The 26,017-nt window shown below is 46.5% G+C and overlaps 24 non-coding genes and 32 pseudogenes across 24 annotated transcripts; all 56 read right to left on the bottom strand.

The window, feature by feature from the left end:
- Positions 1 to 59: 59 nt before the first annotated feature.
- LOC136723524 (5S ribosomal RNA) lies at positions 60 to 178 on the bottom strand. Its single transcript, XR_010806718.1, has one exon. It is a non-coding gene; the product is annotated as a 5S ribosomal RNA (ribosomal RNA).
- Positions 179 to 403: 225 nt separating this feature from the next.
- LOC136723554 (uncharacterized) lies at positions 404 to 522 on the bottom strand (annotated as a pseudogene).
- Positions 523 to 732: 210 nt separating this feature from the next.
- LOC136723547 (uncharacterized) lies at positions 733 to 851 on the bottom strand (annotated as a pseudogene).
- A 216-nt stretch (positions 852 to 1,067) lies between these two features.
- On the bottom strand, positions 1,068 to 1,186 carry LOC136723572 (5S ribosomal RNA). Its single transcript, XR_010806722.1, has one exon. It is a non-coding gene; the product is annotated as a 5S ribosomal RNA (ribosomal RNA).
- Positions 1,187 to 1,401: 215 nt separating this feature from the next.
- Positions 1,402 to 1,520, bottom strand: LOC136723589 (uncharacterized; annotated as a pseudogene).
- Positions 1,521 to 1,739: 219 nt separating this feature from the next.
- On the bottom strand, positions 1,740 to 1,858 carry LOC136723593 (uncharacterized; annotated as a pseudogene).
- A 216-nt stretch (positions 1,859 to 2,074) lies between these two features.
- LOC136723609 (5S ribosomal RNA) lies at positions 2,075 to 2,193 on the bottom strand. The gene has a single exon (XR_010806736.1). It is a non-coding gene; the product is annotated as a 5S ribosomal RNA (ribosomal RNA).
- A 221-nt stretch (positions 2,194 to 2,414) lies between these two features.
- LOC136723592 (uncharacterized) lies at positions 2,415 to 2,533 on the bottom strand (annotated as a pseudogene).
- A 215-nt stretch (positions 2,534 to 2,748) lies between these two features.
- On the bottom strand, positions 2,749 to 2,867 carry LOC136723644 (uncharacterized; annotated as a pseudogene).
- A 214-nt stretch (positions 2,868 to 3,081) lies between these two features.
- LOC136723574 (uncharacterized) lies at positions 3,082 to 3,200 on the bottom strand (annotated as a pseudogene).
- A 209-nt stretch (positions 3,201 to 3,409) lies between these two features.
- LOC136723561 (uncharacterized) lies at positions 3,410 to 3,528 on the bottom strand (annotated as a pseudogene).
- A 216-nt stretch (positions 3,529 to 3,744) lies between these two features.
- LOC136723614 (5S ribosomal RNA) lies at positions 3,745 to 3,863 on the bottom strand. Its single transcript, XR_010806741.1, has one exon. It is a non-coding gene; the product is annotated as a 5S ribosomal RNA (ribosomal RNA).
- A 210-nt stretch (positions 3,864 to 4,073) lies between these two features.
- On the bottom strand, positions 4,074 to 4,192 carry LOC136723642 (uncharacterized; annotated as a pseudogene).
- A 215-nt stretch (positions 4,193 to 4,407) lies between these two features.
- On the bottom strand, positions 4,408 to 4,526 carry LOC136723553 (uncharacterized; annotated as a pseudogene).
- Positions 4,527 to 4,747: 221 nt separating this feature from the next.
- LOC136723645 (uncharacterized) lies at positions 4,748 to 4,866 on the bottom strand (annotated as a pseudogene).
- A 215-nt stretch (positions 4,867 to 5,081) lies between these two features.
- Positions 5,082 to 5,200, bottom strand: LOC136723538 (uncharacterized; annotated as a pseudogene).
- Positions 5,201 to 5,421: 221 nt separating this feature from the next.
- Positions 5,422 to 5,540, bottom strand: LOC136723536 (5S ribosomal RNA). The gene has a single exon (XR_010806719.1). It is a non-coding gene; the product is annotated as a 5S ribosomal RNA (ribosomal RNA).
- Positions 5,541 to 5,750: 210 nt separating this feature from the next.
- Positions 5,751 to 5,869, bottom strand: LOC136723567 (uncharacterized; annotated as a pseudogene).
- Positions 5,870 to 6,079: 210 nt separating this feature from the next.
- On the bottom strand, positions 6,080 to 6,197 carry LOC136723564 (uncharacterized; annotated as a pseudogene).
- Positions 6,198 to 6,418: 221 nt separating this feature from the next.
- On the bottom strand, positions 6,419 to 6,537 carry LOC136723535 (uncharacterized; annotated as a pseudogene).
- Positions 6,538 to 6,762: 225 nt separating this feature from the next.
- LOC136723560 (5S ribosomal RNA) lies at positions 6,763 to 6,881 on the bottom strand. Its single transcript, XR_010806721.1, has one exon. It is a non-coding gene; the product is annotated as a 5S ribosomal RNA (ribosomal RNA).
- A 227-nt stretch (positions 6,882 to 7,108) lies between these two features.
- On the bottom strand, positions 7,109 to 7,227 carry LOC136723568 (uncharacterized; annotated as a pseudogene).
- A 210-nt stretch (positions 7,228 to 7,437) lies between these two features.
- Positions 7,438 to 7,556, bottom strand: LOC136723517 (5S ribosomal RNA). Its single transcript, XR_010806717.1, has one exon. It is a non-coding gene; the product is annotated as a 5S ribosomal RNA (ribosomal RNA).
- A 216-nt stretch (positions 7,557 to 7,772) lies between these two features.
- LOC136723552 (uncharacterized) lies at positions 7,773 to 7,891 on the bottom strand (annotated as a pseudogene).
- Positions 7,892 to 8,112: 221 nt separating this feature from the next.
- On the bottom strand, positions 8,113 to 8,231 carry LOC136723605 (5S ribosomal RNA). The gene has a single exon (XR_010806733.1). It is a non-coding gene; the product is annotated as a 5S ribosomal RNA (ribosomal RNA).
- Positions 8,232 to 8,449: 218 nt separating this feature from the next.
- Positions 8,450 to 8,568, bottom strand: LOC136723581 (uncharacterized; annotated as a pseudogene).
- A 216-nt stretch (positions 8,569 to 8,784) lies between these two features.
- On the bottom strand, positions 8,785 to 8,903 carry LOC136723604 (5S ribosomal RNA). Its single transcript, XR_010806732.1, has one exon. It is a non-coding gene; the product is annotated as a 5S ribosomal RNA (ribosomal RNA).
- A 552-nt stretch (positions 8,904 to 9,455) lies between these two features.
- LOC136723563 (uncharacterized) lies at positions 9,456 to 9,573 on the bottom strand (annotated as a pseudogene).
- A 220-nt stretch (positions 9,574 to 9,793) lies between these two features.
- Positions 9,794 to 9,912, bottom strand: LOC136723534 (uncharacterized; annotated as a pseudogene).
- A 210-nt stretch (positions 9,913 to 10,122) lies between these two features.
- Positions 10,123 to 10,241, bottom strand: LOC136723546 (uncharacterized; annotated as a pseudogene).
- A 216-nt stretch (positions 10,242 to 10,457) lies between these two features.
- Positions 10,458 to 10,576, bottom strand: LOC136723640 (5S ribosomal RNA). Its single transcript, XR_010806762.1, has one exon. It is a non-coding gene; the product is annotated as a 5S ribosomal RNA (ribosomal RNA).
- Positions 10,577 to 10,786: 210 nt separating this feature from the next.
- Positions 10,787 to 10,905, bottom strand: LOC136723566 (uncharacterized; annotated as a pseudogene).
- Positions 10,906 to 11,119: 214 nt separating this feature from the next.
- On the bottom strand, positions 11,120 to 11,238 carry LOC136723621 (5S ribosomal RNA). Its single transcript, XR_010806747.1, has one exon. It is a non-coding gene; the product is annotated as a 5S ribosomal RNA (ribosomal RNA).
- A 224-nt stretch (positions 11,239 to 11,462) lies between these two features.
- Positions 11,463 to 11,581, bottom strand: LOC136723580 (uncharacterized; annotated as a pseudogene).
- Positions 11,582 to 11,791: 210 nt separating this feature from the next.
- Positions 11,792 to 11,911, bottom strand: LOC136723541 (uncharacterized; annotated as a pseudogene).
- A 209-nt stretch (positions 11,912 to 12,120) lies between these two features.
- Positions 12,121 to 12,239, bottom strand: LOC136723602 (5S ribosomal RNA). Its single transcript, XR_010806730.1, has one exon. It is a non-coding gene; the product is annotated as a 5S ribosomal RNA (ribosomal RNA).
- Positions 12,240 to 12,465: 226 nt separating this feature from the next.
- On the bottom strand, positions 12,466 to 12,584 carry LOC136723620 (5S ribosomal RNA). The gene has a single exon (XR_010806746.1). It is a non-coding gene; the product is annotated as a 5S ribosomal RNA (ribosomal RNA).
- Positions 12,585 to 12,807: 223 nt separating this feature from the next.
- LOC136723586 (uncharacterized) lies at positions 12,808 to 12,926 on the bottom strand (annotated as a pseudogene).
- A 210-nt stretch (positions 12,927 to 13,136) lies between these two features.
- LOC136723613 (5S ribosomal RNA) lies at positions 13,137 to 13,255 on the bottom strand. Its single transcript, XR_010806740.1, has one exon. It is a non-coding gene; the product is annotated as a 5S ribosomal RNA (ribosomal RNA).
- A 224-nt stretch (positions 13,256 to 13,479) lies between these two features.
- Positions 13,480 to 13,598, bottom strand: LOC136723583 (uncharacterized; annotated as a pseudogene).
- Positions 13,599 to 13,808: 210 nt separating this feature from the next.
- LOC136723612 (5S ribosomal RNA) lies at positions 13,809 to 13,927 on the bottom strand. Its single transcript, XR_010806739.1, has one exon. It is a non-coding gene; the product is annotated as a 5S ribosomal RNA (ribosomal RNA).
- A 209-nt stretch (positions 13,928 to 14,136) lies between these two features.
- Positions 14,137 to 14,255, bottom strand: LOC136723623 (5S ribosomal RNA). Its single transcript, XR_010806749.1, has one exon. It is a non-coding gene; the product is annotated as a 5S ribosomal RNA (ribosomal RNA).
- Positions 14,256 to 14,806: 551 nt separating this feature from the next.
- LOC136723601 (5S ribosomal RNA) lies at positions 14,807 to 14,925 on the bottom strand. The gene has a single exon (XR_010806729.1). It is a non-coding gene; the product is annotated as a 5S ribosomal RNA (ribosomal RNA).
- Positions 14,926 to 15,149: 224 nt separating this feature from the next.
- LOC136723619 (5S ribosomal RNA) lies at positions 15,150 to 15,268 on the bottom strand. The gene has a single exon (XR_010806745.1). It is a non-coding gene; the product is annotated as a 5S ribosomal RNA (ribosomal RNA).
- Positions 15,269 to 15,490: 222 nt separating this feature from the next.
- Positions 15,491 to 15,609, bottom strand: LOC136723582 (uncharacterized; annotated as a pseudogene).
- Positions 15,610 to 15,819: 210 nt separating this feature from the next.
- On the bottom strand, positions 15,820 to 15,938 carry LOC136723611 (5S ribosomal RNA). Its single transcript, XR_010806738.1, has one exon. It is a non-coding gene; the product is annotated as a 5S ribosomal RNA (ribosomal RNA).
- A 209-nt stretch (positions 15,939 to 16,147) lies between these two features.
- On the bottom strand, positions 16,148 to 16,266 carry LOC136723622 (5S ribosomal RNA). Its single transcript, XR_010806748.1, has one exon. It is a non-coding gene; the product is annotated as a 5S ribosomal RNA (ribosomal RNA).
- A 222-nt stretch (positions 16,267 to 16,488) lies between these two features.
- LOC136723591 (uncharacterized) lies at positions 16,489 to 16,607 on the bottom strand (annotated as a pseudogene).
- A 210-nt stretch (positions 16,608 to 16,817) lies between these two features.
- LOC136723521 (uncharacterized) lies at positions 16,818 to 16,936 on the bottom strand (annotated as a pseudogene).
- Positions 16,937 to 17,145: 209 nt separating this feature from the next.
- On the bottom strand, positions 17,146 to 17,264 carry LOC136723600 (5S ribosomal RNA). Its single transcript, XR_010806728.1, has one exon. It is a non-coding gene; the product is annotated as a 5S ribosomal RNA (ribosomal RNA).
- A 224-nt stretch (positions 17,265 to 17,488) lies between these two features.
- LOC136723579 (uncharacterized) lies at positions 17,489 to 17,607 on the bottom strand (annotated as a pseudogene).
- A 218-nt stretch (positions 17,608 to 17,825) lies between these two features.
- On the bottom strand, positions 17,826 to 17,944 carry LOC136723607 (5S ribosomal RNA). The gene has a single exon (XR_010806734.1). It is a non-coding gene; the product is annotated as a 5S ribosomal RNA (ribosomal RNA).
- A 224-nt stretch (positions 17,945 to 18,168) lies between these two features.
- LOC136723643 (uncharacterized) lies at positions 18,169 to 18,287 on the bottom strand (annotated as a pseudogene).
- A 216-nt stretch (positions 18,288 to 18,503) lies between these two features.
- On the bottom strand, positions 18,504 to 18,622 carry LOC136723596 (5S ribosomal RNA). The gene has a single exon (XR_010806724.1). It is a non-coding gene; the product is annotated as a 5S ribosomal RNA (ribosomal RNA).
- A 224-nt stretch (positions 18,623 to 18,846) lies between these two features.
- On the bottom strand, positions 18,847 to 18,965 carry LOC136723578 (uncharacterized; annotated as a pseudogene).
- A 218-nt stretch (positions 18,966 to 19,183) lies between these two features.
- Positions 19,184 to 19,302, bottom strand: LOC136723548 (5S ribosomal RNA). Its single transcript, XR_010806720.1, has one exon. It is a non-coding gene; the product is annotated as a 5S ribosomal RNA (ribosomal RNA).
- Positions 19,303 to 26,017: the final 6,715 nt, after the last annotated feature.

The following is a 26,017-nucleotide window of genomic DNA, read 5'->3' as shown; positions in this document are numbered from 1 at the left end:
TCCTCCAGACAGAAAGAGAGTATTAAGAGCTACGATGAAGTTACCCAGGAGACGTAAAAAGCTTGCAGCACCTGGTATTTCTAGGAGGTCTCCCATCCAAGTACTGACCAGGCCCTGCCCCGTTTAGCTTCCGAGATCTGACGAGATCGGGCGCATTCAGGACGGTGTGGCCGCAAGCCGAGAAGCCTGGCTACATGATGTCTCTTAATGGCTGGCGGGTATTGACGGAACTTCCAGCAAAAAAAAAAAAAAAAAAAAAAGAAAAAGAAAAATGGAGGGAAAAATATCAGTCCAGTAATGGGTTTTGAAAGTAGCCGGGTACGTGTACAATACTTCAATTATATCTCCTCCAGACAGATAGAGAGTATTAAGAGCTACGATAAAGTTACCCAGGAGACGTAAAAGCTTGCAGCACCAGGTATTTCCAGGAGGTCTCACATTCATGTACTGACCAGGTCCTGCCCCGTTTAGCTTCCGAGATCTGACGAGATCAGGCGCGTTCAGGATGGTGTGGCCGCAAGCCGAGATGCCTGGCTGCATGATGTCTCTTAAAGGCTGGCGGGTATTGACGGAACTGCCAGCAAAAAAAAAAAAGAAAAATAGAGGGAAATATACCAGTGCAGCACAGGGTGTTGAAAGTAGCCGGGTACGTGTACAATTCTTCAATTATATCTCCTGGAGAAAGAAAGAGAGTATTAAGAGCTACGATGAAGTTACCCAGGAGAAGTAAAAAGCTTGCAGCACCTGGTATTTCCAGGAGGTCACACATCCAAGTACTGACCAGGCCCTGCCCCGTTTAGCTTCCGAAATCTGATATGATCGGGCGCGTTCAGGACGGTGTGACTACAAGCCAAGAGGCCTGGCTGCATGATGTCTCTTAAAGGCTGGCGGATATTGACGGAACTTCCAGCAAAAAAATAAAATAAAAAGAAAAATGGAGGGAAAAATATCAGTGCAGCAAAGGGTGTTGAAAGTAGCCTAGTACGTGTACAATTCTTCAATTATATCTCCTGGAGACAGAAAGAGAGTATTAAGAGCTACGATGAAGTTACCCAGGAGACGTAAAAGGCTTGCAGCACCTGGTATTTCTAGGAGGTCTCCCATCCAAGTACTGACCAGGCCCTGCCCCGTTTAGCTTCCGAGATCTGACGAGATCGGGCGCAATCAGGACGGTGTGGCCGCAAGCCAAGAGGCCTGGCTGCATGATGTCTCTTAAAGGTTGGCGGGTATTGACGGAACTTCCAGCAAAAAAAAAAAAAAAAAAGAAAAATGGATGGAAAAATATCAGTGCAGCAAAGGGTGTTGACAGTAGCTGGGTACGTGTACAATACTTCAAATATATCTCCTCCAGACAGATAGAGAGTATTAAGAGCTACGATAAAGTTACCCAGGAGACGTAAAAGCTTGCAGCACCAGGTATTTCCAGGAGGTCTCACATTCATGTACCGACCAGGTCCTTCCCCGTTTAGCTTCCAAGATCTGACGAGATCGGGCGAGTTCAGGATGGTGTGGCCGCAAGCCGAAAGGCCTGGCTGCATGATGTCTCTTAAAGGTTGGCGGGTATTGACGGAACTTCCAGCAAAAAAAAATAAAAAAAAAATAGAAAAATGGAGGGAAAAATATCAGTGCAGGAAAGGGTGTTGAAAGTAGCCGGGTACGTGTACAATTCTTCAATTATATCTCCTGCAGACTGAAAGAGAGTATTAAGAGCTACGATAAAGTTACCCAGGAGACGTAAAAGCTTGCAGCACCTGGTATTTCCAGGAGGTCTCACATTCAAGTACTGACCAGGTCCTGCCCCGTTTAGCTTCCGAGATCTGACGATATCATGCGCATTCAGGACGGTGTGGCCAAAAGCCGAGAGGCCCGGCTGCATGATGTCTTTTTAAGGCTGGCGGGTATTGACGGAACTTCCAGCAAAAAAAAAAAGAAAAAAGAAAAATGGAGGGAAAAATATCAGTGCAGCAAAGGCTGTTGAAAGTAGCCGGGTACGTGTACAATACTTCAATTATATCTCCTCCAGACAGATAGAGAGTATTAAGAGCTACGATGAAGTTTCCCAGGAGACGTAAAAAGCATGCAGCACCTGGTATTTCCAGGAGGTCTCCCATCCAAGTACTGACCAGGCCCTGCCCCGTTTGGCTTCCGAGATCTGACGAGATCGGGCGTGTTCAGGACGGTGTGGCCGCAAGCCAAGAGGCCGGGCTGCATGATGTCTCTTAAAGGCTAGCGGGTATTGACGGAACTTCCAGCAAAAAATAAAAAATAAATAAATAGAAAAATGGAGGGAAAAATATCAGTGCAGGACAGGGTGTTGAAAGTAGCCGGGTACATGTACAATTCTTCAATTATATCTCCTCCAGACTGAATGAGAGTATTAAGAGCTACTCTGAAGTTACCCAGGAGATGTAAAAAGCTTTCAGCACCTGGTATTTCCAGGAGGTCACCCATCCAATTACTGACCAGGTCCTGCCCCGTTTAGCTTCCGAGATCTGACGATATCATGCGTCTTCAGGACGGTGTGGCCTCAAGCCAAGAGGCCTGGCTGCATGATGTGTCTTAAAGGCTGGAGGGTATTGATGGAACTTCCAGCAAAAAACAAAAGAAAAAAGAAAAATGGAGGGAAAAATATCAGTGCAGCAAATGGTGTTGACAGTAGCTGGGTACGTGTACAATTCTTCAATTATATCTCCTCCAGACAGATAGAGAGTATTAAGAGCTACGATAAAGTTACCCAGGAGACGTAAAAGCTTGCAGCACCAGGTATTTCCAGGAGGTCTCACATTCAAGTACTGACCAGGTCCTGCCCCGTTTAGCTTCCGAGATCTGACGAGATCGGGCGCGTTCAGGACGGTGTGGCCGCAAGCCGAGATGTCTGGCTGCATGATGTCTCTTAAAGGCTGGCGGGTATTGACGGAACTTCCAGCAAAAAAAAAAAAAAAAAGAAAAATGGATGGAAAAATATCAGTGCAGCAAAGGGTGTTGACAGTAGCTGGGTACGTGTACAATACTTCAATTATATCTCCTCCAGACAGATAGAGAGTATTAAGAGCTACGATAAAGTTACCCAGGAGACGTGAAAGCTTGCAGCACCAGGTATTTCCAGGAGGTCTCACATTCATGTACTGACCAGGTCCTGCCCCGTTTAGCTTCCAAGATCTGACGAGATCGGGCGAGTTCAGGATGGTGTGGCCGCAAGCCGAAAGTCCTGGCTGCATGATGTCTCTTAAAGGTTGGCGGGTATTGACGGAACTTCCAGCAAAAAAAAAAAAAAAAAATGGATGGAAAAATATCAGTGCAGCAAAGGGTGTTGACAGTAGCTGGGTACGTGTACAATACTTCAATTAAATCTCCTCCAGACAGATAGAGAGTATTAAGAGCTACGATAAAGTTACCCAGGAGACGTAAAAGCTTGCAGCACGAGGTATTTCCAGGAGGTCTCACATTCATGTACTGACCAGGCCCTGCCCCGTTTAGCTTCCGAGATCTGACGAGATCGGGCGCATTCAGGACGGTGTGGCCGCAAGCCGAGAGGCCTGGCTGCATTATGTCTCTTAAAGGTTGGCGGGTATTGACGGAACTTCCAGCAAAAAAAAAAAAAAAAAAGAAAAATGGATGGAAAAATATCAGTGCAGCAAAGGGTGTTGACAGTAGCCGGGTACGTGTACAATACTTCAATTATATCTCCTCCAGACAGATAGAGAGTATTAAGAGCTACGATAAAGTTACCCAGGAGACGTAAAAAGCTTGCAGCACCTGGTATTTCTAGGAGGTCTCCCATCCAAGTACTGACCAGGCCCTGCCCCGTTTAGCTTCCGAGATCTGACGAGATCGGGAGCGTTGAGGATGGTGTGGCCGCAAGCCAAGATGCCTGGCTGCATGATGTCTCTTAAAGGTTGGCGGGTATTGACGGAACTGCCAGCAAAAAAAAAAAAGAAAAATAGAGGGAAAAATACCAGTGCAGCAAAGGGTGTTGAAAGTAGCCGGGTACGTGTACAATTCTTCAATTATATCTTCTCCAGACAGAAAGAGAGTATTAAGAGCTACGATGAAGTTACCCAGGAGACGTAAAAAGCTGGCAGCACCTGGTATATCTAGGAGGTCTCCCATCCAAGTACTGACCAGGCCCTGCCCCGTTTAGCTTCCGAGATCTGACGAGATCGGGCGCATTCAGGACGGTGTGGCCGCAAGCCAAGAGGCCTGGCTGCATTATGTCTCTTAAAGGTTGGCGGGTATTGACGGAACTTCCAGCAGAAAAAAAAAAAAAAAAGAAAAATGCATGGAAAAATATCAGTGCAGCAAAGGATGTTGACAGTAGCTGGGTACGTGTACAATACTTCAATTATATCTCCTCCAGACAGATAGAGAGTATTAAGAGCTACGATAAAGTTACCCAGGAGACGTAAAAGCTTGCAGCACCAGGTATTTCCAGGAGGTCTCACATTCATGTACTGACCAGGTCCTGCCCCGTTTAGCTTCCGAGATCTGACGAGATCGGGCACGTTCAGGATGGTGTGGCCGCAAGCCGAGATGCCTGGCTGCATGATGTCTCTTAAAGGTTGGCGGGTATTGACAGAACTTCAAGCAAAAAAAAAAATAAATAAAAAAAAAAAAATGGATGGAAAAATATCAGTGCAGCAAAGGGTGTTGACAGTAGCTGGGTACGTGTACAATACTTAAATTATATCTCCTCTGGACAGATAGAGAGTATTAAGAGCTACGATGAAGTTACCCAGGAGACGTAAAAGGCTTGCAGCACCTGGTATTTCTAGGAGGTCTCCCATCCAAGTACTGACCAGGCCCTGCCCCGTTTAGCTTCCGATATCTGACGAGATCGGGCGCATTCAGGACGGTGTGTCCGCAAGCCGAGAGGCCTGGCTGCATTATGTCTCTTAAAGGTTGGCGGGTATTGACGGAACTTCCAGCAGAAAAAAAAAAAAAAAAGAAAAATGGATGGAAAAATATCAGTGCAGCAAAGGATGTTGACAGTAGCTGGGTACGTGTACAATACTTCAATTATATCTCCTCCAGACAGATAGAGAGTATTAAGAGCTACGATAAAGTTACCCAGGAGACGTAAAAGCTTGCAGCACCAGGTATTTCCAGGAGGTCTCACATTCATGTACTGACCAGGTCCTGCCCCGTTTAGCTTCCGAGATCTGACGAGATCGGGCGCGTTCAGGATGGTGTGGCCGCAAGCCGAGATGCCTGGCTGCATGATGTCTCTTAAAGGTTGGCGGGTATTGACAGAACTTCAAGCAAAAAAAAAAAAAAAAAAAAAAAAAAAAATGGATGGAAAAATATCAGTGCAGCAAAGGGTGTTGACAGTAGCTGGGTACGTGTACAATACTTAAATTATATCTCCTCCGGACAGATAGAGAGTATTAAGAGCTACGATGAAGTTACCCAGGAGACGTAAAAAGCTTGCAGCACCTGGTATTTCTAGGAGGTCTCCCATCCAAGTACTGACCAGGCCCTGCCCCGTTTAGCTTCCGAGATCTGACGAGATCGGGCGCGTTCAGGATGGTGTGGCCGCAAGCCAAGATGCCTGGCTGCATGATGTCTCTTAAAGGCTGGCGGGTATTGACGGAACTGCCAGCAAAAAAAAAAAAGAAAAATAGAGGGAAAAATACCAGTGCAGCAAAGGGTGTTGAAAGTAGCCGGGTACGTGTACAATTCTTCAATTATATCTTCTCCAGACAGAAAGAGAGTATTAAGAGCTACGATGAAGTTCCCCAGGAGACGTAAAAAGCTGGCAGCACCTGGTATTTCCAGGAGGTCTCACATTTAAGTACTGACCAGGTCCTGCCCCGTTTAGCTTCCGAGATCTGACAAGATCGGGCGCGTTCAGGACGGTGTGGCCGCAAGCCGAGATGTCTGGCTGCATGATGTCTCTTAAAGGCTGGCGGGTATTGACGGAACTGCCAGCAAAAAAAAAAAAGAAAAATAGAGGGAAATATACCAGTGCAGCAAAGGGTGTTGAAAGTGGCCGGGTACGTGTACAATTCTTCAATTATATCTCCTGGAGACAGAAAGAGAGTATTAAGAGCTATGATGAAGTTACCCAGGAGACGTAAAAAGCTTGCAGCACATGGTATTTCCAGGAGGTCACCCATCCAAGTACTGACCAGGCCCTGCCCCGTTAGCTTCCGAAATCTGATGAGATCGTGCGCGTTCAGGACGGTGTGGCCGCAAGCCAAGAGGCCTGGCTGCATGATGTCTCTTAAAGGCTGGCGGGTATTGACGGAACTTCCAGCAAAAAATAAAAAATAAATAAATAGAAAAATGGAGGGAAAAATATCAGTGCAGAACAGGGTGTTGAAAGTAGCCGGGTACATGTACAATTCTTCAATTATATCTCCTCCAGACTGAATGAGAGTATTAAGAGCTACGATGAAGTTACCCAGGAGACGTAAAAAGCTTGCAGCACCTGGTATTTCTAGGAGGTCTCCCATCCAAGTACTGACCAGGCCCTGCACCGTTTAGCTTCCGAGATCTGACGAGATCGGGCGCATTCAGGACGGTGTGTCCACAAGCCGAAAGCCCTGGCTGCATGATGTCTCTTAAAGGTTGGCGGGTATTGACGGAACTTCCAGCAAAAAAATAAAAGAAAAAAAGAAAAAAGAAAAATGGATGGAAAAATATCAGTGCAGCAAATGGTGTTGACAGTAGCTGGGTACGTGTACAATACTTCAATTATATCTCCTCCAGACAGATAGAGAGTATTAAGAGTTACGATGAAGTTACCCAGGAGACGTAAAAAGCTTGCAGCACCTGGTATTTCTAGGAGGTCTCCCATCCAAGTACTGACCAGGCCCTGCCCCGTTTAGCTTCCGAGATCTGACGAGATCGGGCGCGTTCAGGACGGTGTGGCCGCAAGCCGAAAGCCCTGGCTGCATGATGTCTCTTAAAGGCTGGCGGGTATTGACGGAACTGCCAGCAAAAAAAAAAAAAAAAAAAAAAAAAAAAAAGAAAAATGGATGGAAAAATATCAGTGCAGCAAAGGATGTTGACAGTAGCTGGGTACGTGTACAATACTTCAATTATATCTCCTCCAGACAAATAGAGAGTATTAAGAGCTACGATAAAGTTACCCAGGAGACGTAAAAGCTTGCAGCACCAGGTATTTCCAGGAGGTCTCACATTCATGTACCGACCAGGTCCTGCCCCGTTTAGCTTCCGAGATCTGACGAGATCGGGCGAGTTCAGGATGGTGTGGCCGCAAGCCGAGACGCTTGGCTGCATGATGTCTCTTAAAGGCTGGCGGGTATTGACGGAACTGCCAGGAAAAAAAAAAAAGAAAAATAGAGGGAAATATACCAGTGCAGCAAAGGGTGTTGAAAGTAGCCTAGTACGTGTACAATTCTTCAATTATATCTCCTGGAGACAGAAAGAGAGTATTAAGAGCTACGATGAAGTTACCCAGGAGACGTAAAAGGCTTGCAGCACCTGGTATTTCTAGGAGGTCTCCCATCCAAGTACTGACCAGGCCCTGCCCCGTTTAGCTTCCGAGATCTGACGAGATCGGGCGCATTCAGGACGGTGTGGCCGCAAGCCGAGAGGCCTGGCTGCATTATGTCTCTTAAAGGTTGGCGGGTATTGACGGAACTTCCAGCAGAAAAAAAAAAAAAAAAAGAAAAATGGATGGAAAAATATCAGTGCAGCAAAGGATGTTGACAGTAGCTGGGTACGTGTACAATACTTCAATTATATCTCCTCCAGACAGATAGAGAGTATTAAGAGCTACGATAAAGTTACCCAGGAGACGTAAAAGCTTGCAGCACCAGGTATTTCCAGGAGGTCTCACATTCATGTACTGACCAGGTCCTGCCCCGTTTAGCTTCCGAGATCTGACGAGATCGGGCACGTTCAGGATGGTGTGGCCGCAAGCCGAGATGCCTGGCTGCATGATGTCTCTTAAAGGTTGGCGGGTATTGACAGAACTTCAAGCAAAAAAAAAAAAAAATTAAAAAAAAAAAATGGATGGAAAAATATCAGTGCAGCAAAGGGTGTTGACAGTAGCTGGGTACGTGTACAATACTTAAATTATATCTCCTCTGGACAGATAGAGAGTATTAAGAGCTACGATGAAGTTACCCAGGAGACGTAAAAGGCTTACAGCACCTGGTATTTCTAGGAGGTCTCCCATCCAAGTACTGACCAGGCCCTGCCCCGTTTAGCTTCCGAGATCTGACGAGATCGGGCGCATTCAGGACGGTGTGGCCGCAAGCCGAGAGGCCTGGCTGCATTATGTCTCTTAAAGGTTGGCGGGTATTGACGGAACTTCCAGCAGAAAAAAAAAAAAAAAAAAGAAAAATGGATGGAAAAATATCAGTGCAGCAAAGGGTGTTGACAGTAGCTGGGTACGTGTACAATACTTCAATTATATCTCCATCCAGACAGATAGAGAGTATTAAGAGCTACGATAAAGTTACCCAGGAGACGTAAAAGCTTGCAGCACCAGGTATTTCCAGGAGGTCTCACATTCATGTACCGACCAGGTCCTGCCCCGTTTAGCTTCCAAGATCTGACGAGATCGGGCGAGTTCAGGATGGTGTGGCCGCAAGCCGAGACGCCTGGCTGCATGATGTCTCTTAAAGGTTGGCGGGTATTGACAGAACTTCAAGCAAAAAAAAAAAAAAAAAAAAAAAATGGATGGAAAAATATCAGTGCAGCAAATGGTGTTGACAGTAGCTGGGTACGTGTACAATACTTCAATTATATCTCCTCCAGACAGATAGAGAGTATTAAGAGTTACGATGAAGTTACCCAGGAGACGTAAAAAGCTTGCAGCACCTGGTATTTCTAGGAGGTCTCCCATCCAAGTACTGACCAGGCCCTGCCCCGTTTAGCTTCCGAGATCTGACGAGATCGGGCGCATTCAGGACGGTGTGGCCACAAGCCAAAAGGCCTGGCTGCATGATGTCTCTTAAAGGTTGGCGGGTATTGACGGAACTTCCAGCAAAAAAAAAAAAAAAAAAAAATAGAAAAATGGAGGGAAAAATATCAGTGCAGGAAAGGGTGTTGAAAGTAGCCGGGTACGTGTACAATTCTTCAATTATATCTCCTGCAGACTGAAAGAGAGTATTAAGAGCTACGATAAAGTTACCCAGGAGACGTAAAAGTTTGCAGCACCTGGTATTTCCAGGAGGTCTCACATTCAAGTACTGACCAGGTCCTGCCCCGTTTAGCTTCCGAGATCTGACGATATCATGCGCATTCAGGACGGTGTGGCCGAAAGCCGAGAGGCACGGCTGCATGATGTCTCTTTAAGGCTGGCGGGTATTGACGGAACTTACAGCAAAAAAAAAAAGAAAAAAGAAAAATGGAGGGAAAAATAGTGCAGCAAAGGGTTTTGAAAGTAGCCGGGTACGTGTACAATTCTTCAATAATATCTCCTACAGACTGAAAGAGAGTATTAAGAGCTATGATGAAGTTACCCAGGAGACGTAAAAAGCTTGCAGCACATGGTATTTCCAGGAGGTCACCCATCCAAGTACTGACCAGGCCCTGCCCCGTTAGCTTCCGAAATCTGATGAGATCGTGCGCGTTCAGGACGGTGTGGCCGCAAGCCAAGAGGCCTGGCTGCATGATGTCTCTTAAAGGCTGGCGGGTATTGACGGAACTTCCAGCAAAAAATAAAAAATAAATAAATAGAAAAATGGAGGGAAAAATATCAGTGCAGAACAGGGTGTTGAAAGTAGCCGGGTACATGTACAATTCTTCAATTATATCTCCTCCAGACTGAATGAGAGTATTAAGAGCTACGCTGAAGTTACCCAGGAGACGTAAAAGCTTGCAGCACCAGGTATTTCCAGGAGGTCTCACATTCAAGTACTGAACAGGTCCTGCCCCGTTTAGCTTCCGAGATCTGACGAGATCGGGCGCGTTCAGGACGGTGTGGCCGCAAGCCGAGATGTCTGGCTGCATGACGTCTCTTAAAGGCTGGCGGGTATTGACGGAACTGCCAGCAAAAAAAAAAAAGAAAAATAGAGGGAAATATACCAGTGCAGCACAGGGTGTTGAAAGTAGTCGGGTACGTGTACAATTCTTCAATTATATCTCCTGGAGAAAGAAAGAGAGTATTAAGAGCTACGATGAAGTTACCCAGGAGACGTAAAAAGCTTGCAGCACCTGGTATTTCCAGGAGGTCACACATCCAAGTACTGACCAGGCCCTGCCCCGTTTAGCTTCCGAAATCTGATATGATCGGGCGCGTTCAGGACGGTGTGACTACAAGCCAAGAGGCCTGGCTGCATGATGTCTCTTAAAGGCTGGCGGATATTGACGGAACTTCCAGCAAAAAAATAAAATAAAAAGAAAAATGGAGGGAAAAATATCAGTGCAGCAAAGGCTGTTGAAAGTAGCCTAGTACGTGTACAATTCTTCAATTATATCTCCTCCAGACAGAAAGAGAGTATTAAGAGCTACGATGAAGTTACCCAGGAGACGTAAAAAGCTTGCAGCACCTGGTATTTCTAGGAGGTCTCCCATCCAAGTACTGACCAGGCCCTGCCCCGTTTAGCTTCCGAGATCTGACGAGATCGGGCGCATTCAGGACGGTGTGGCCGCAAGCCGAGAAGCCTGGCTGCATGATGTCTCTTAAAGGCTGGCGGGTATTGACGGAACTGCCAGCAAAAAAAAAAAAGAAAAATAGAGGGAAATATACCAGTGCAGCACAGGGTGTTGAAAGTAGCCGGGTACGTGTACAATTCTTCAATTATATCTTCTCCAGACAGAAAGAGAGTATTAAGAGCTACGATGAAGTTCCCCAGGAGACGTAAAAAGCTGGCAGCACCTGGTATTTCCAGGAGGTCTCACATTTAAGTACTGACCAGGTCCTGCCCCGTTTAGCTTCCGAGATCTGACAAGATCGGGCGCGTTCAGGACGGTGTGGCCGCAAGCCGAGATGTCTGGGTGCATGATGTCTCTTAAAGGTTGGCGGGTATTGACGGAACTTCCAGCAAAAAAAAAAAAAAAAAGAAAAATGGATGGAAAAATATCAGTGCAGCAAAGGGTATTGACAGTAGCTGGGTACGTGTACAATTCTTCAATTATATCTCCTCCAGACAGAAAGAGAGAATTAAGAGCTATGATAAAGTTACCCAGGAGACGTAAAAGCTTGCAGCACCAGGTATTTCCAGGAGGTCTCCCATCCAAGTACTGACCAGGTCCTGCCCCGTTTAGCTTCCGAGATCTTACGAGATCGGGCACGTTCAGGACGGTGTGGCCGCAAGCCAAGAGGCCTGGGTGCATGATGTCTCTTAAAGGTTGGCGGGTATTGACGGAACTTCCAGCAAAAAAAAAAAAAAAAAAAAGAAAAAAGAAAAATGGATGGAAAAATATCAGTGCAGCAAAGGGTGTTGACAGTAGCTGGATACGTGTACAATACTTCAATTATATCTCCTCCAGACAGAGAGAGATTATTAAGAGCTACGATAAAGTTACCCAGGAGACGTAAAAGCTTGCAGCACTAGGTATTTCCAGGAGGTCTCACTTTCATGTACTGACCAGGTCCTGCCCCGTTTAGCTTCCGAGATCTGACGAGATCGGGCGCGTTCAGGATGGTGTGGCCGCAAGCCGAGATGCCTGGCTGCATGATGTCTCTTAAAGGCTGGCGGGTATTGACGGAACTGCCAGCAAAAAAAAAAAAGAAAAATAGAGGGAAATATACCAGTGCAGCAAAGGGTGTTGAAAGTAGCCGGGTACGTGTACAATTCTTCAATTATATCTCCTGGAGACAGAAAGAGAGTATTAAGAGCTACGATGAAGTTACCCAGGAGACGTAAAAAGCTTGCAGCACCTGGTATTTCTAGGAGGTCTCCCATCCAAGTACTGACCAGGCCCTGCCCCGTTTAGCTTCCCGAGATCTGACAAGATCGGGCGCGTTCAGGATGGTGTCGCCGCAAGCCGAGATGCCTGGCTGCATGATGTCTCTTAAAGGCTGGCGGGTATTGACGGAACTGCCAGCAAAAAAAAAAAGAAAAATAGAGGGAAATATACCAGTGCAGCAAAGGGTGTTGAAAGTAGCCGGGTACGTGTACAATTCTTCAATTATATCTCCTGGAGACAGAAAGAGAGTATTAAGAGCTACGATGAAGTTACCCAGGAGACGTAAAAAGCTTGCAGCACCTGGTATTTCTAGGAGGTCTCCCATCCAAGTACTGACCAGGCCCTGCCCCGTTTAGCTTCCGAGATCTGACGAGATCGGGCGCATTCAGGACGGTGTGGCCACAAGCCGAAAGGCCTGGCTGCATGATGTCTCTTAAAGGTTGGCGGGTATTGACGGAACTTCCAGCAAAAAAAAAAAAAAAAAAAAAAAAAAAAAGAAAAATGGATGGAAAAATATCAGTGCAGCAAAGGGTATTGACAGTAGCTGGGTACGTGTACAATTCTTCAATTATATCTCCTCCAGACAGAAAGAGAGAATTAAAAGCTACGATAAAGTTACCCAGGAGACGTAAAAGCTTGCAGCACCAGGTATTTCCAGGAGGTCTCCCATCCAAGTACTGACCAGGTCCTGCCCCGTTTAGCTTCCGAGATCTTACGAGATCGGGCACGTTCAGGACGGTGTGGCCGCAAGCCAAGAGGCCTGGCTGCATGATGTCTCTTAAAGGTTGGCGGGTATTGACGGAACTTCCAGCAAAAAAAAAAAAAAAAAAAAAAAAAAGAAAAATGGATGGAAAAATATCAGTGCAGCAAAGGGTGTTGACAGTAGCTGGATACGTGTACAATACTTCAATTATATCTCCTCCAGACAGAGAGAGAGTATTAAGAGCTACGATAAAGTTACCCAGGAGACGTAAAAGCTTGCAGCACTAGGTACTTCCAGGAGGTCTCACTTTCATGTACTGACCAGGTCCTGCCCCGTTTAGCTTCCGAGATCTGACGAGATCGGGCGCGTTCAGGATGGTGTGGCCGCAAGCCGAGATGCCTGGCTGCATGATGTCTCTTAAAGGCTGGCGGGTATTGACGGAACTGCCAGCAAAAAAAAAAAAGAAAAATAGAGGGAAATATACCAGTGCAGCAAAGGGTGTTGAAAGTAGCCGGGTACGTGTACAATTCTTCAATTATATCTCCTGGAGACAGAAAGAGAGTATTAAGAGCTACGATGAAGTTACCCAGGAGACGTAAAAAGCTTGCAGCACCTGGTATTTCTAGGAGGTCTCCCATCCAAGTACTGACCAGGCCCTGCCCCGTTTAGCTTCCGAGATCTGACGAGATCAGGCGCATTCAGGACGGTGTGGCCACAAGCCGAAAGGCCTGGCTGCATGATGTCTCTTAAAGGTTGGCGGGTATTGACGGAACTTCCAGCAAAAAAAAAAAAGATAAAAAGAAAAAAGAAAAATGGATGGAAAAATATCAGTGCAGCAAAGGGTGTTGACAGTAGCTGGATACGTGTACAATACTTCAATTATATCTCCTCCAGACAGAGAGAGAGTATTAAGAGCTACGATAAAGTTACCCAGGAGACGTAAAAGCTTGCAGCACTAGGTACTTCCAGGAGGTCTCACTTTCATGTACTGACCAGGTCCTGCCCCGTTTAGCTTCCGAGATCTGACGAGATCGGGCGCGTTCAGGATGGTGTGGCCGCAAGCCGAGATGCCTGGCTGCATGATGTCTCTTAAAGGCTGGCGGGTATTGACGGAACTGCCAGCAAAAAAAAAAAAGAAAAATAGAGGGAAATATACCAGTGCAGCAAAGGGTGTTGAAAGTAGCCGGGTACGTGTACAATTCTTCAATTATATCTCCTGGAGACAGAAAGAGAGTATTAAGAGCTACGATGAAGTTACCCAGGAGACGTAAAAAGCTTGCAGCACCTGGTATTTCTAGGAGGTCTCCCATCCAAGTACTGACCAGGCCCTGCCCCGTTTAGCTTCCGAGATCTGACAAGATCGGGCGCGTTCAGGATGGTGTGGCCGCAAGCCGAGAAGCCTGGCTGCATGATGTCTCTTAAAGGCTGGCGGGTATTGACGGAACTGCCAGCAAAAAAAAAAAGAAAAATAGAGGGAAATATACCAGTGCAGCAAAGGGTGTTGAAAGTAGCCGGGTACGTGTACAATTCTTCAATTATATCTCCTGGAGACAGAAAGAGAGTATTAAGAGCTACGATGAAGTTACCCAGGAGACGTAAAAAGCTGGCAGCACCTGGTATTTCTAGGAGGTCTCCCATCCAAGTACTGACCAGGCCCTGCCCCGTTTAGCTTCCGAGATCTGACGAGATCGGGCGCATTCAGGACGGTGTGGCCACAAGCCGAAAGGCCTGGCTGCATGATGTCTCTTAAAGGTTGGCGGGTATTGACGGAACTTCCAGCAAAAAAAAAAAGAAAAAAAGAAAAAAGAAAAATGGATGGAAAAATATCAGTGCAGCAAAGGGTGTTGACAGTAGCTGGATACGTGTACAATACTTCAATTATATCTCCTCCAGACAGAGAGAGAGTATTAAGAGCTACGATAAAGTTTCCCAGGAGACGTAAAAGCTTGCAGCACTAGGTATTTCCAGGAGGTCTCACTATCATGTACTGACCAGGTCCTCCCCCTTTAGCTTCCGAGATCTGACGAGATCGGACGCGTTCAGGATGGTGTGGCCGCAAGCCGAGATGCCTGGCTGCATGATGTCTCTTAAAGGCTGGCGGGTATTGACGGAACTGCCAGCAAAAAAAAAAAAGAAAAATAGAGGGAAATATACCAGTGCAGCAAAGGGTGTTGAAAGTAGCCGGGTACGTGTACAATTCTTCAATTATATCTCCTGGAGACAGAAAGAGAGTATTAAGAGCTACGATGAAGTTACCCAGGAGACGTAAAAAGCTTGCAGCACCTGGTATTTCTAGGAGGTCTCCCATCCAAGTACTGACCAGGCCCTGCCCCGTTTAGCTTCCGAGATCTGACGAGATCGGGCGCATTCAGGACGGTGTGGCCACAAGCCGAAAGGCCTGGCTGCATGATGTCTCTTAAAGGTTGGAGGGTATTGACGGAACTTCCAGCAAAAAAAAAAAAGATAAAAAGAAAAAAGAAAAATGGATGGAAAAATATCAGTGCAGCAAAGGGTGTTGACAGTAGCTGGATACGTGTACAATACTTCAATTATATCTCCTCCAGACAGAGAGAGAGAATTAAAAGCTACGATAAAGTTACCCAGGAGACGTAAAAGCTTGCAGCACCAGGTATTTCCAGGAGGTCTCCCATCCAAGTACTGACCAGGTCCTGCCCCGTTTAGCTTCCGAGATCTTACGAGATCGGGCACGTTCAGGACGGTGTGGCCGCAAGCCAAGAGGCCTGGCTGCATGATGTCTCTTAAAGGTTGGCGGGTATTGACGGAACTTCCAGCAAAAAAAAAAAAAAAAAAAAAAAAAAAAAAATGGATGGAAAAATATCAGTGCAGCAAAGGGTGTTGACAGTAGCTGGGTACGTGTACAATACTTCAATTATATCTCCTCCAGACAGAGAGAGAGTATTAAGAGCTACGATAAAGTTACCCAGGAGACGTAAAAGCTTGCAGCACTAGGTACTTCCAGGAGGTCTCACTTTCATGTACTGACCAGGTCCTGCCCCGTTTAGCTTCCGAGATCTGACGAGATCGGGCGCGTTCAGGATGGTGTGGCCGCAAGCCGAGATGCTTGGCTGCATGATGTCTCTTAAAGGCTGGCGGGTATTGACGGAACTGCCAGCAAAAAAAAAAAAGAAAAATAGAGGGAAATATACCAGTGCAGCAAAGGGTGTTGAAAGTAGCCGGGTACGTGTACAATTCTTCAATTATATCTCCTGGAGACAGAAAGAGAGTATTAAGAGCTACGATGAAGTTACCCAGGAGACGTAAAAAGCTTGCAGCACCTGGTATTTCTAGGAGGTCTCCCATCCAAGTACTGACCAGGCCCTGCCCCGTTTAGCTTCCGAGATCTGACAAGATCGGGCGCGTTCAGGATGGTGTGGCCGCAAGCCGAGATGCCTGGCTGCATGATGTCTCTTAAAGGCTGGCGGGTATTGACGGAACTGCCAGCAAAAAAAAAAAGAAAAATAGAGGGAAATATACCAGTGCAGCAAAGGGTGTTGAAAGTAGCCGGGTACGTGTACAATTCTTCAATTATATCTCCTGGAGACAGAAAGAGAGTATTAAGAGCTACGATGAAGTTACCCAGGAGACGTAAAAAGCTGGCAGCACCTGGTATTTCTAGGAGGTCTCCCATCCAAGTACTGACCAGGCCCTGCCCCGTTTAGCTTCCGAGATCTGACGAGATCGGGCGCATTCAGGACGGTGTGGCCACAAGCCGAAAGGCCTGGCTGCATGATGTCTCTTAAAGGTTGGCGGGTATTGACGGAACTTCCAGCAAAAAAAAAAGAAAAAAAGAAAAAAGAAAAATGGATGGAAAAATATCAGTGCAGCAAAGGGTGTTGACAGTAGCTGGATACGTGTACAATACTTCAATTATATCTCCTCCAGACAGAGAGAGAGTATTAAGAGCTACGATAAAGTTTCCCAGGAGACGTAAAAGCTTGCAGCACTAGGTATTTCCAGGAGGTCTCACTATCATGTACTGACCAGGTCCTGCCCCGTTTAGCTTCCGAGATCTGACGAGATCGGACGCGTTCAGGATGGTGTGGCCGCAAGCCGAGATGCCTGGCTGCATGATGTCTCTTAAAGGCTGGCGGGTATTGACGGAACTGCCAGCAAAAAAAAAAAAGAAAAATAGAGGGAAATATACCAGTGCAGCAAAGGGTGTTGAAAGTAGCCGGGTACGTGTACAATTCTTCAATTATATCTCCTGGAGACAGAAAGAGAGTATTAAGAGCTACGATGAAGTTACCCAGGAGACGTAAAAAGCTTGCAGCACCTGGTATTTCTAGGAGGTCTCCCATCCAAGTACTGACCAGGCCCTGCCCCATTTAGCTTCCGAGATCTGAGAAGATCGGGCGCGTTCAGGATGGTGTGGCCGCAAGCCGAGATGCCTGGCTGCATGATGTCTCTTAAAGGCTGGCGGGTATTGACGGAACTGCCAGCAAAAAAAAAAAGAAAAATAGAGGGAAATATACCAGTGCAGCAAAGGGTGTTGAAAGTAGCCGGGTACGTGTACAATTCTTCAATTATATCTCCTGGAGACAGAAAGAGAGTATTAAGAGCTACGATGAAGTTACCCAGGAGACGTAAAAAGCTTGCAGCACCTGGTATTTCTAGGAGGTCTCCCATCCAAGTACTGACCAGGCCCTGCCCCGTTTAGCTTCCGAGATCTGACGAGATCGGGCGCATTCAGGACGGTGTGGCCACAAGCCGAAAGGCCTGGCTGCATGATGTCTCTTAAAGGTTGGCGGGTATTGACGGAACTTCCAGCAAAAAAAAAAAAGAAAAAAAGAAAAAAGAAAAATGGATGGAAAAATATCAGTGCAGCAAAGGGTGTTGACAGTAGCTGGATACGTGTACAATACTTCAATTATATCTCCTCCAGACAGAGAGAGAGTATTAAGAGCTACGATAAAGTTACCCAGGAGACGTAAAAGCTTGCAGCACTAGGTATTTCCAGGAGGTCTCACTTTCATGTACTGACCAGGTCCTGCCCCGTTTAGCTTCCGAGATCTGACGAGATCGGGCGCGTTCAGGATGGTGTGGCCGCAAGCCGAGATGCCTGGCTGCATGATGTCTCTTAAAGGCTGGCGGGTATTGACGGAACTTCCAGCAAAAAAAAAAAAAAAAAATAGAAAAATGGAGGTAAAAATATCAGTGCAGGAAAGGGTGTTGAAAGTAGCCGGGTACGTGTACAATTCTTCAATTATATCTCCTGGAGACAGAAAGAGAGTATTAAGAGCTACGATGAAGTTACCCAGGAGACGTAAAAAGCTTGCAGCACCCGGTATTTCTAGGAGGTCTCCCATCCAAGTACTGACCAGGCCCTGCCCCGTTTAGCTTCCGAGATCTGACGAGATCGGGCGCGTTCAGGACGGTGTGGCCACAAGCCGAAAGGCCTGGCTGCATGATGTCTCTTAAAGGTTGGCGGGTATTGACGGAACTTCCAGCAAAAAAAAAAAACAAAAAAAGAAAAAAGAAAAATGGATGGAAAAATATCAGTGCAGCAAAGGGTGTTGACAGTAGCCGGGTACGTGTACAATTCTTCAATTATATCTCCTGCAGACTGAAAGAGAGTATTAAGAGCTACGATAAAGTTACCCAGGAGACGAAAAAGCTAGCAGCACCTGGTATTTCCAGGAGGTCACCCATCCAAGTACTGACCAGGACCTGCCCCGTTTAGCTTCCGAGATCTGATGAGATTGGGCGCGTTCAGGACGGTGTGGCCGCAAGCCAAGAGGCCTGGCTGCATGATGTCTCTTAAAGGCTGACGGGTATTGACGGAACTGCCAGCAAAAAAAAAATGGATAAAGAAAAATGGAGGGAAATATACCAGTGCAGCAAAGGGTGTTGAAAGTAGCCGGGTACGTGTACAATTCTTCAATTATATCTCCTGGAGACAGAAAGAGAGTATTAAGAGCTACGATGAAGTTACCCAGGAGACGTAAAAAGCTTGCAGCACCTGGTATTTCTAGGAGGTCTCCCATCCAAGTACTGACCAGGCCCTGCCCCGTTTAGCTTCCGAGATCTGACGAGATCGGGCGCATTCAGGACGGTGTGGCCACAAGCCGAAAGGCCTGGCTGCATGATGTCTCTTAAAGGTTGGCGGGTATTGACGGAACTTCCAGCAAAAAAAAAAAAGAAAAAAAGAAAAAAGAAAAATGGATGGAAAAATATCAGTGCAGCAAAGGGTGTTGACAGTAGCTGGATACGTGTACAATACTTCAATTATATCTCCTCCAGACAGAGAGAGAGTATTAAGAGCTACGATAAAGTTTCCCAGGAGACGTAAAAGCTTGCAGCACTAGGTATTTCCAGGAGGTCTCACTTTCATGTACTGACCAGGTCCTGCCCCGTTTAGCTTCCGAGATCTGACGAGATCGGGCGCGTTCAGGATGGTGTGGCCGCAAGCCGAGATGCCTGGCTGCATGATGTCTCTTAAAGGCTGGCGGGTATTGACGGAATTTCCAGCAAAAAAAAAAAAAAAAAATAGAAAAATGGAGGTAAAAATATCAGTGCAGGAAAGGGTGTTGAAAGTAGCCGGGTACGTGTACAATTCTTCAATTATATCTCCTGGAGACAGAAAGAGAGTATTAAGAGCTACGATGAAGTTACCCAGGAGACGTAAAAAGCTTGCAGCACCTGGTATTTCTAGGAGGTCTCCCATCCAAGTACTGACCAGGCCCTGCCCCGTTTAGCTTCCGAGATCTGACGAGATCGGGTGCGTTCAGGACGGTGTGGCCACAAGCCGAAAGGCCTGGCTGCATGATGTCTCTTAAAGGCTGACGGGTATTGACGGAACTTCCAGCAAAAAAAAAATGGATAAAGAAAAATGGAGGGAAAAATATCAGTGCAGCAATGGGTGTTGAAAGTAGCCGGGTACGTGTACAATACTTCAATTATATCTCCTCCAGACAGAAAGAGAGTATTAAGAGCTACGATGAACTCACCTAAAGGATTATTAGGAACACCATACTAATACTGTGTTTGACCCCCTTTCGCCTTCAGAACTGCTTTAATTCTACGTGGCATTGCTTCAACAAGGTGCTGAAAGCATTCTTTAGAAATGTTGGCCCATATTGATAGGATAGCATCTTGCAGTTGATGGAGATTTGTGGGATGCACATCCAGGGCACGAAGCTCCCGTTCCACCACATCCCAAAGATGCTCCATTGGGTTGAGATCTGGTGACTGTGGGGGCCAGTTTAGTACAGTGAACTCATTGTCATGTTCAAGAAACCAATTTGAAATGATTCGACCTTTGTGACATGGTGCATTATCCTGCTGGAAGTAGCCATCAGAGGATGGGTACATGGTGGTCAAAAAGGGATGGACATGGTCAGAAACAATGCTCAGGTAGGCCGTAGCATTTAAACGATGCCCAATTGGTACTAAGGGGCCTAAAGTGTGCCAAGAAGACATCCCCCACACCATTACACCACCACCACCAGCCTGCACAGTGGTAACAAGACATGATGGATCCATGTTCTCATTCTGTTTACGCCAAATTCTGACTCTACCATCTGAATGTCTCACCTCTTTTTCCTATTTGTAGTGGAGATGAGTGGTACCCGGTGGGGTCTTCTGCTGTTGTAGCCCATCCGCCTCAAGGTTGTACGTGTTGTGGCTTCACAAATGCTTTGCTGCATACCTCGTTTGTAACTAGTGGTTATTTCAGTCAAAGTTGCTCTTCTATCAGCTTGAATCAGTCGGCCCATTCTCCTCTGACCTCTTGCATCAACAAGGCATTTTCGCCCACAGGACTGCCGCATACTGGATGTTTTTCCCTTTTCACACCATTCTTTGTAAACCCTAGAAATGGTTGTGCGTGAAAATCCCAGTAACTGAGCAGATTGTGAAATACTCAGACCGGCCCGTCTGGCACCAACAACCATGCCACGCTCAAAATTGCTTAAATCACCTTTCATTCCCATTCAGACATTCAGTTTGGAGTTCAGGAGATTGTCTTGACCAGGACCACACCCCTAAATGCATTGAAGCAACTGCCATGTGATTGGTTGATTAGATAATTGCATTAATGAGAAATTGAACAGGTGTTCCTAATAATCCTTTAGGTGAGTGTATATGTATGTATGTGTATGTATGTCCAATTGCTTTGACAATACAAATGAAATGAATTGAGAGAGAGAGAGAGAGAGAGAGAGAGAGAGAGAGAGAGAGAGAGAGGAATATGAGCTCCTAAAAAACATTTGTTTTTATACATAAGCGGATTTAATTTGTGATTTACAAATGAATATATAGCACTATAAACATACACAGAAGACATGGAATAGAAATTCAGAAGAAAAAGTATTCAAAAAATAATAATTTTAAGAGAAACACAAAAAGAAGAAAGCAGAGAGACAGTTCAGGAAGAAAAGTCAGAAAAGAAAAGCTGAAGACAAGAATTGGAGGTAAGAGACAAATAATTAAACAAAAAAATATGTATTAATAAAATAAATAAGCATTCTCAGTAGTTGACTCAGCCAATGAAAATGCAGAGCTCCGATTTGAATAGAGTGACAGTAGGAGAGAGCCCAACTGCCACTGAGACTGATAGAAATCTATCGAACAGCAGTCTGACTGCAGAGCTGCCTTTTGAAATCCGATACCCTGAAGACATTCGCTCTGCACAGGCTAAGAAGGACTACAAACAAGCTGTGATGAGAGCATCTCCTGAGACCCTCATCCTAGACTACACCGGTAAAGGAGAAAACAGGGTCAAGAACAATCTACTGTTCTACACCGCCTTTCACAAAACCCTGTGCCAGACATACCCCAATAACAACAAGAGGGGCATTAGCAGAGGCAGGCAGATCTCAGTGCTGGTAGAGAAAGACACAGACAGTGTGATGCTCACTTTTAATGTATACCACAACGGGACCATCATGGTGCAGGGCAGCGAGAGCAGCCTGGACCAATTAGCTCTCGGCTTCCACACCTCAAAGCAGCAGACTGAGGTAGAGAAACAAGAGCCAGAGCCGGCCACCCTGCAGTCTGCCCCCAGCCACACGGAGCCAGACAGTGCCCCATCTCCCACAGACTGCCCCCCTGTCTCCCCAAAACTCTCCAGCAACATTAAAACACTAAAGGAATGCCTATCAGTGCTGGAGCTGGAGTTTGCGGAGTTCAGGGAGCAGACCTTGAGCACCCTGGCCCAGACCTCCTTGTGTGATCAGCTCCGGGATGAGATGCACAGACTAAAGATGCAGCACAAGGCTGAGATCCATGAGCTGAGAGCAGCAGTGAGAGACCTGGAGGAGCAGAGCCAAACCCTGAGGACGGAGCTGCGCAGAGCGAGGGAGGAGCTGACCTGGACACCCCAGCACAGCTAGCTGAGGAGCCTGCAGAGCCAGCTGGAGGAGCTAAGAGAGGAGCTACACATCACTGGAGCACAGAGACTGCACTGCACTGACCCCACAACACCTCCAACCCCTGACGCACCCACTGATCCACCCACACTCCCCACCACTCCTGACACACCCACTATCACCAGACCTGCCACTAATACACAACCCCCTGAAACGCCACTCCCCCAAAACACACCCGCTGCCCCCACCACTCCCGACGCAAACCCGGAGTGGCAGGTCAATGCAGAGGTGGTCATTCTGAGCGAATCCAATGGGAAGTTCCTGGTTGAGAGGCGCCTCTTCCCTGGGCGAAAAGTGAAAAAGCTTTGGTGCTCCACAGCACAGAGAGCCCTGGAGCTGCTCTCCAAGAGGAGGCTTTGCCAAGTCAAACACATCCTCATCCACACCGGCACTAACGACCTGAGTGCCCGCAGGGGTGATGTGGCCTCAGCCCTGAGACAGGTAGCAACGAAAGCCACAGAGGAATTCCCAACTGCCAAAATTTCCATCTCCACACTGCTGCCCCGCACAGACGTGCCCCTGCACATCATCCAGGCCATCAACGCAGAAGTGTCCCGAAGATGTGCCCTCCTCCCCAACGTCCACCTGGCACACCACTGAGACATCCAGCCACATCACCTGTATGACCACGTCCACCTCAACAAGACGGGTGTGAGGATTATCTCAAAGGTCCTCAAGGACACAACCCTGGGCCGAAACCCCACACACCCCCACCTCGAGACCAGGAGCAAACCCCCCAGCCCCCGGCCACATCCCCAGCCACCGGCTCCACCCCAGCCCCAGCCCCTGAGACCCCGCGGCCCCATTCCCCACCCCCCCATCCCCAGAGGGCCCGTCCAGCACAGCAGAGCGGACAGCCGGGGACCAGCACAGCCACACAGCCACGCAGCAGCGGCTTCCAGAGCCTGGAGGCCCGATGCTGCCCAGCTGGCCCAGATAAGGCAACTCCTCAGTGTCATCTGTTCCACACTGCTGAGTTAACTGAGCCTCAACACACATATATATGGTTGTGGAGATGGAGAGTAAGAAAAAATGTGATTTAATTATTCTGATATTTTGATGCAAACATAAAATCTTTGAGTGATTATTATGTATATCCATATATAATTATTAATAGTAATATAATATCAGTTGTAGACCACAAATTAAACTTTCTTATGTAGAAGAGACAAGTATAATAAAATATATTAACATGTCCTTTAAAATAAGCAGTTGGAATATGCAGGGTTTACGCTCCTCAACTTTTGGAATGAAGAGCACAGGCCCTGAACTGATCAACACTGTAAATAGTTCAGATGTTTTCATTCTTGTAGAGACTTGGTGCTGTGCAGATATGTCTATACACTGGATGGATACAATGGATACAGGGAGCTGATTGTGCCCTCCTATAAAAAACCCAAAGTCAGGTGTGGCAGGGCCTCGTGGGGGATTATCGTGTGGTACAGGGAGGAGCTCCGAGCAGCCCTATGCCCAGTACAGAGAGGAGACACACACCTGTGGATGAAAATCAGAAAAGACACCCTACAAAATAACACAGATATATACCTATGTGCAATTTATATGCCACCCGCAGACTCCCCCTACTATAATGAGGAAGGCTTTCATGAGCTTCAAAACGAAATCTGCCACTTCCAGACCCTGGGCTCTGTACTGCTGTGTGGCGATCTCAATGCCAGGACTGGCAGAGAGATGGACTACATCAATACAGAGGGGAACACACACCTGTTCGGAGACTCCCCGCTGTGCCACACACACACCTCCACACTGACACAGCCACGACAGCGTGGTAAACAAGAGCAGGAAGCAGGTAGTGCGCCTATGTAAAAGCCTGGGTCTATATATCATCAATGGCAGGACCAGGGGGTACTCTCTGGGGAGATTCACATACTGCTCGGCTCTGGGCAGCAGTGTGGTGGACTACGCCATAACTGACCTGGACCCACAAGCCAACAATGCGTTTATAGTCAGACAACAATCTCCACTATCAGACCACAGCCAAATAACACTTTACCTAAAAAGATCAGCGCAGCCACAAGTCAGAGCCAAACTTCCCACAAAACTGGTCTCCCTGCCACCCAGTTAGAGATGGTCAGAGCCCAGCACAGAGAACTACACAAGAGCCCTGAATAGTGATGAGATTGAAAACATGTTAGACAGATATCAATCCTCACACTATCAAATAAACCAAAACGGAATAAACTCAGCCACCAAAACACTGAATGAAATATTTGAGAGACTGGCTTTAAAATCAAACATTAAAACAATTAAAAACCAAAATATGAAATCGTCTAAAAGAAAAAAAGAACAGTGGTGTGACCAGGAGTGTGAAACTTCTAGGAAACACCTGAGACATCTCTCCAACACTAAACACAGAGAGCCCGACAACCAGGAGGCTCGCCTCAGCTACTGCCAGGCCCTGCGGCACTACAAGCAACTCCTCAGTAAGAAAAAAGACCACTATATGGGCAGAATAAATACCCCAAAAACAAAAAATGAAATACCAATTCAAAATGGAGAAATCTGGAAAACACACTTTGAAAAACTTTACCAAAATGTTGAAAACAATCCAAAGCCAGAACAGGTTAAAATATTAAAAAACCTAAATAAATTGGAAGAAATCATTAAGAATAACCAAAATCCCTTAGATAACCCATTTACAATATAGGAACTAAAACATCAACTCAAAATCCTCAAACCCAGGAAAGCCAGCGGCCCCGACAGCATCAGCCCTGAGATGCTGAAGCACAGCAGCCCGCAGCTGCAGGAGGCTCTGCTCAAACTCTTTAACCTGGTGCTGAGAGCCGGGTGTTTCCCTGAGGTCGGGAATCAAGGATTGATCACCCCGATTTTTAAAAGTGGAGACAAATTAGACCCCAATAACTACTGGGGCAGCTGTGTGAGCAGTAACCTGGGGAAGGTGTTCTGCAGTATCATCAACGCCCAGATACTGGCCTTCCTTACCAAGCACAGTGTCCTGAATAAGAGTCAGATTGGCTTCCTACCAAAACACCGCACAACCGATCATATTTACACTCTACACACCCTCATAAATAAATATACCCAAAACAATAAAGGAAAAATATTTGCCTGTTTTGTAGACTTTAGAAAGGCATTTGACTCAATCTGGCACAAGGGATTATTTTATAAACTTCTACAGAGTGGTGTAGGGGGTAAAGTTTATGACATCATTAAATCAATGTATTCTGAAAACAAATGCGGAGTTCAAATTGGCAACTCAAGAACAGAGTTCTTCACTCAGGGGCGGGGAGTGAGACAGGGCTGCAGTCTGAGTCCAACACAGTTCAACATCTACATCATCGAGTTGGCCACAGTGTTGGAGCAGTCTGACGCCCGCAGCCTAACTCTCCATGACACAGAGATCAAGTTCCTGCTCTATGCAGACGACCTGGTGCTGCTGTCGCCCACAGAGCAGGGGCTTCAGCAGAACCTGGCGCTGCTAGAGCAGTACTGTCAGAAATGGGCCCTGGCAGTCAATCTGGACAAGACCAGAGTTATGGTTTTCCAGAAAAAAGCCCCATCTCAGGGAAACAGGTACCGCTTCACTCTGGGCAGCACTGGATTAGAGCACTGCACCAGATACAACTACCTTGGCCTGACCATCAGTGCGTCAGGGAGCTTCAGCCTGGCTATAAACGCATTAAAAGACAAGGCACGCCGGGCATTTTATGCCATAAAGACACAATTTGGGAAAACAACAATACCAATAACTATTTGGATTAAAATATTAAACTCCATCATCCAACCAATCCTGCTATATGGGAGCGAAGTGTGGGGTCCCCTCATGAACCTCAATAACAACAATTGGGACAAAAGCCCCATGGAAATATTCCACCTAGAATTTAATAAAAACATCTTACACGTACACAGAAACGCCCCCACGGCTCTGAGGCTCACAGAGCCCGAACACACAATGACCAAAACAACAACAATTGGGAAAATTGACATGTACCTGAAAAGCAAATACACAAAATATTAGAGACACGAATTAGAATTACAAAACAAATTGGAATGCTACCGGGCCCTGAATAGAAACATTACATTGGCTGAATACTTAAAAATCCAAAATATAAAA

The sequence above is a fragment of the Amia ocellicauda genome, unplaced genomic scaffold (genome assembly GCF_036373705.1).
Source record: "Amia ocellicauda isolate fAmiCal2 unplaced genomic scaffold, fAmiCal2.hap1 HAP1_SCAFFOLD_167, whole genome shotgun sequence".
NCBI classification, from domain to species: domain Eukaryota; kingdom Metazoa; phylum Chordata; class Actinopteri; order Amiiformes; family Amiidae; genus Amia; species Amia ocellicauda.
The sequence above is the reverse complement of the archived record's forward strand: the minus strand, read 5'-3'. Positions and strand labels throughout refer to the sequence as shown.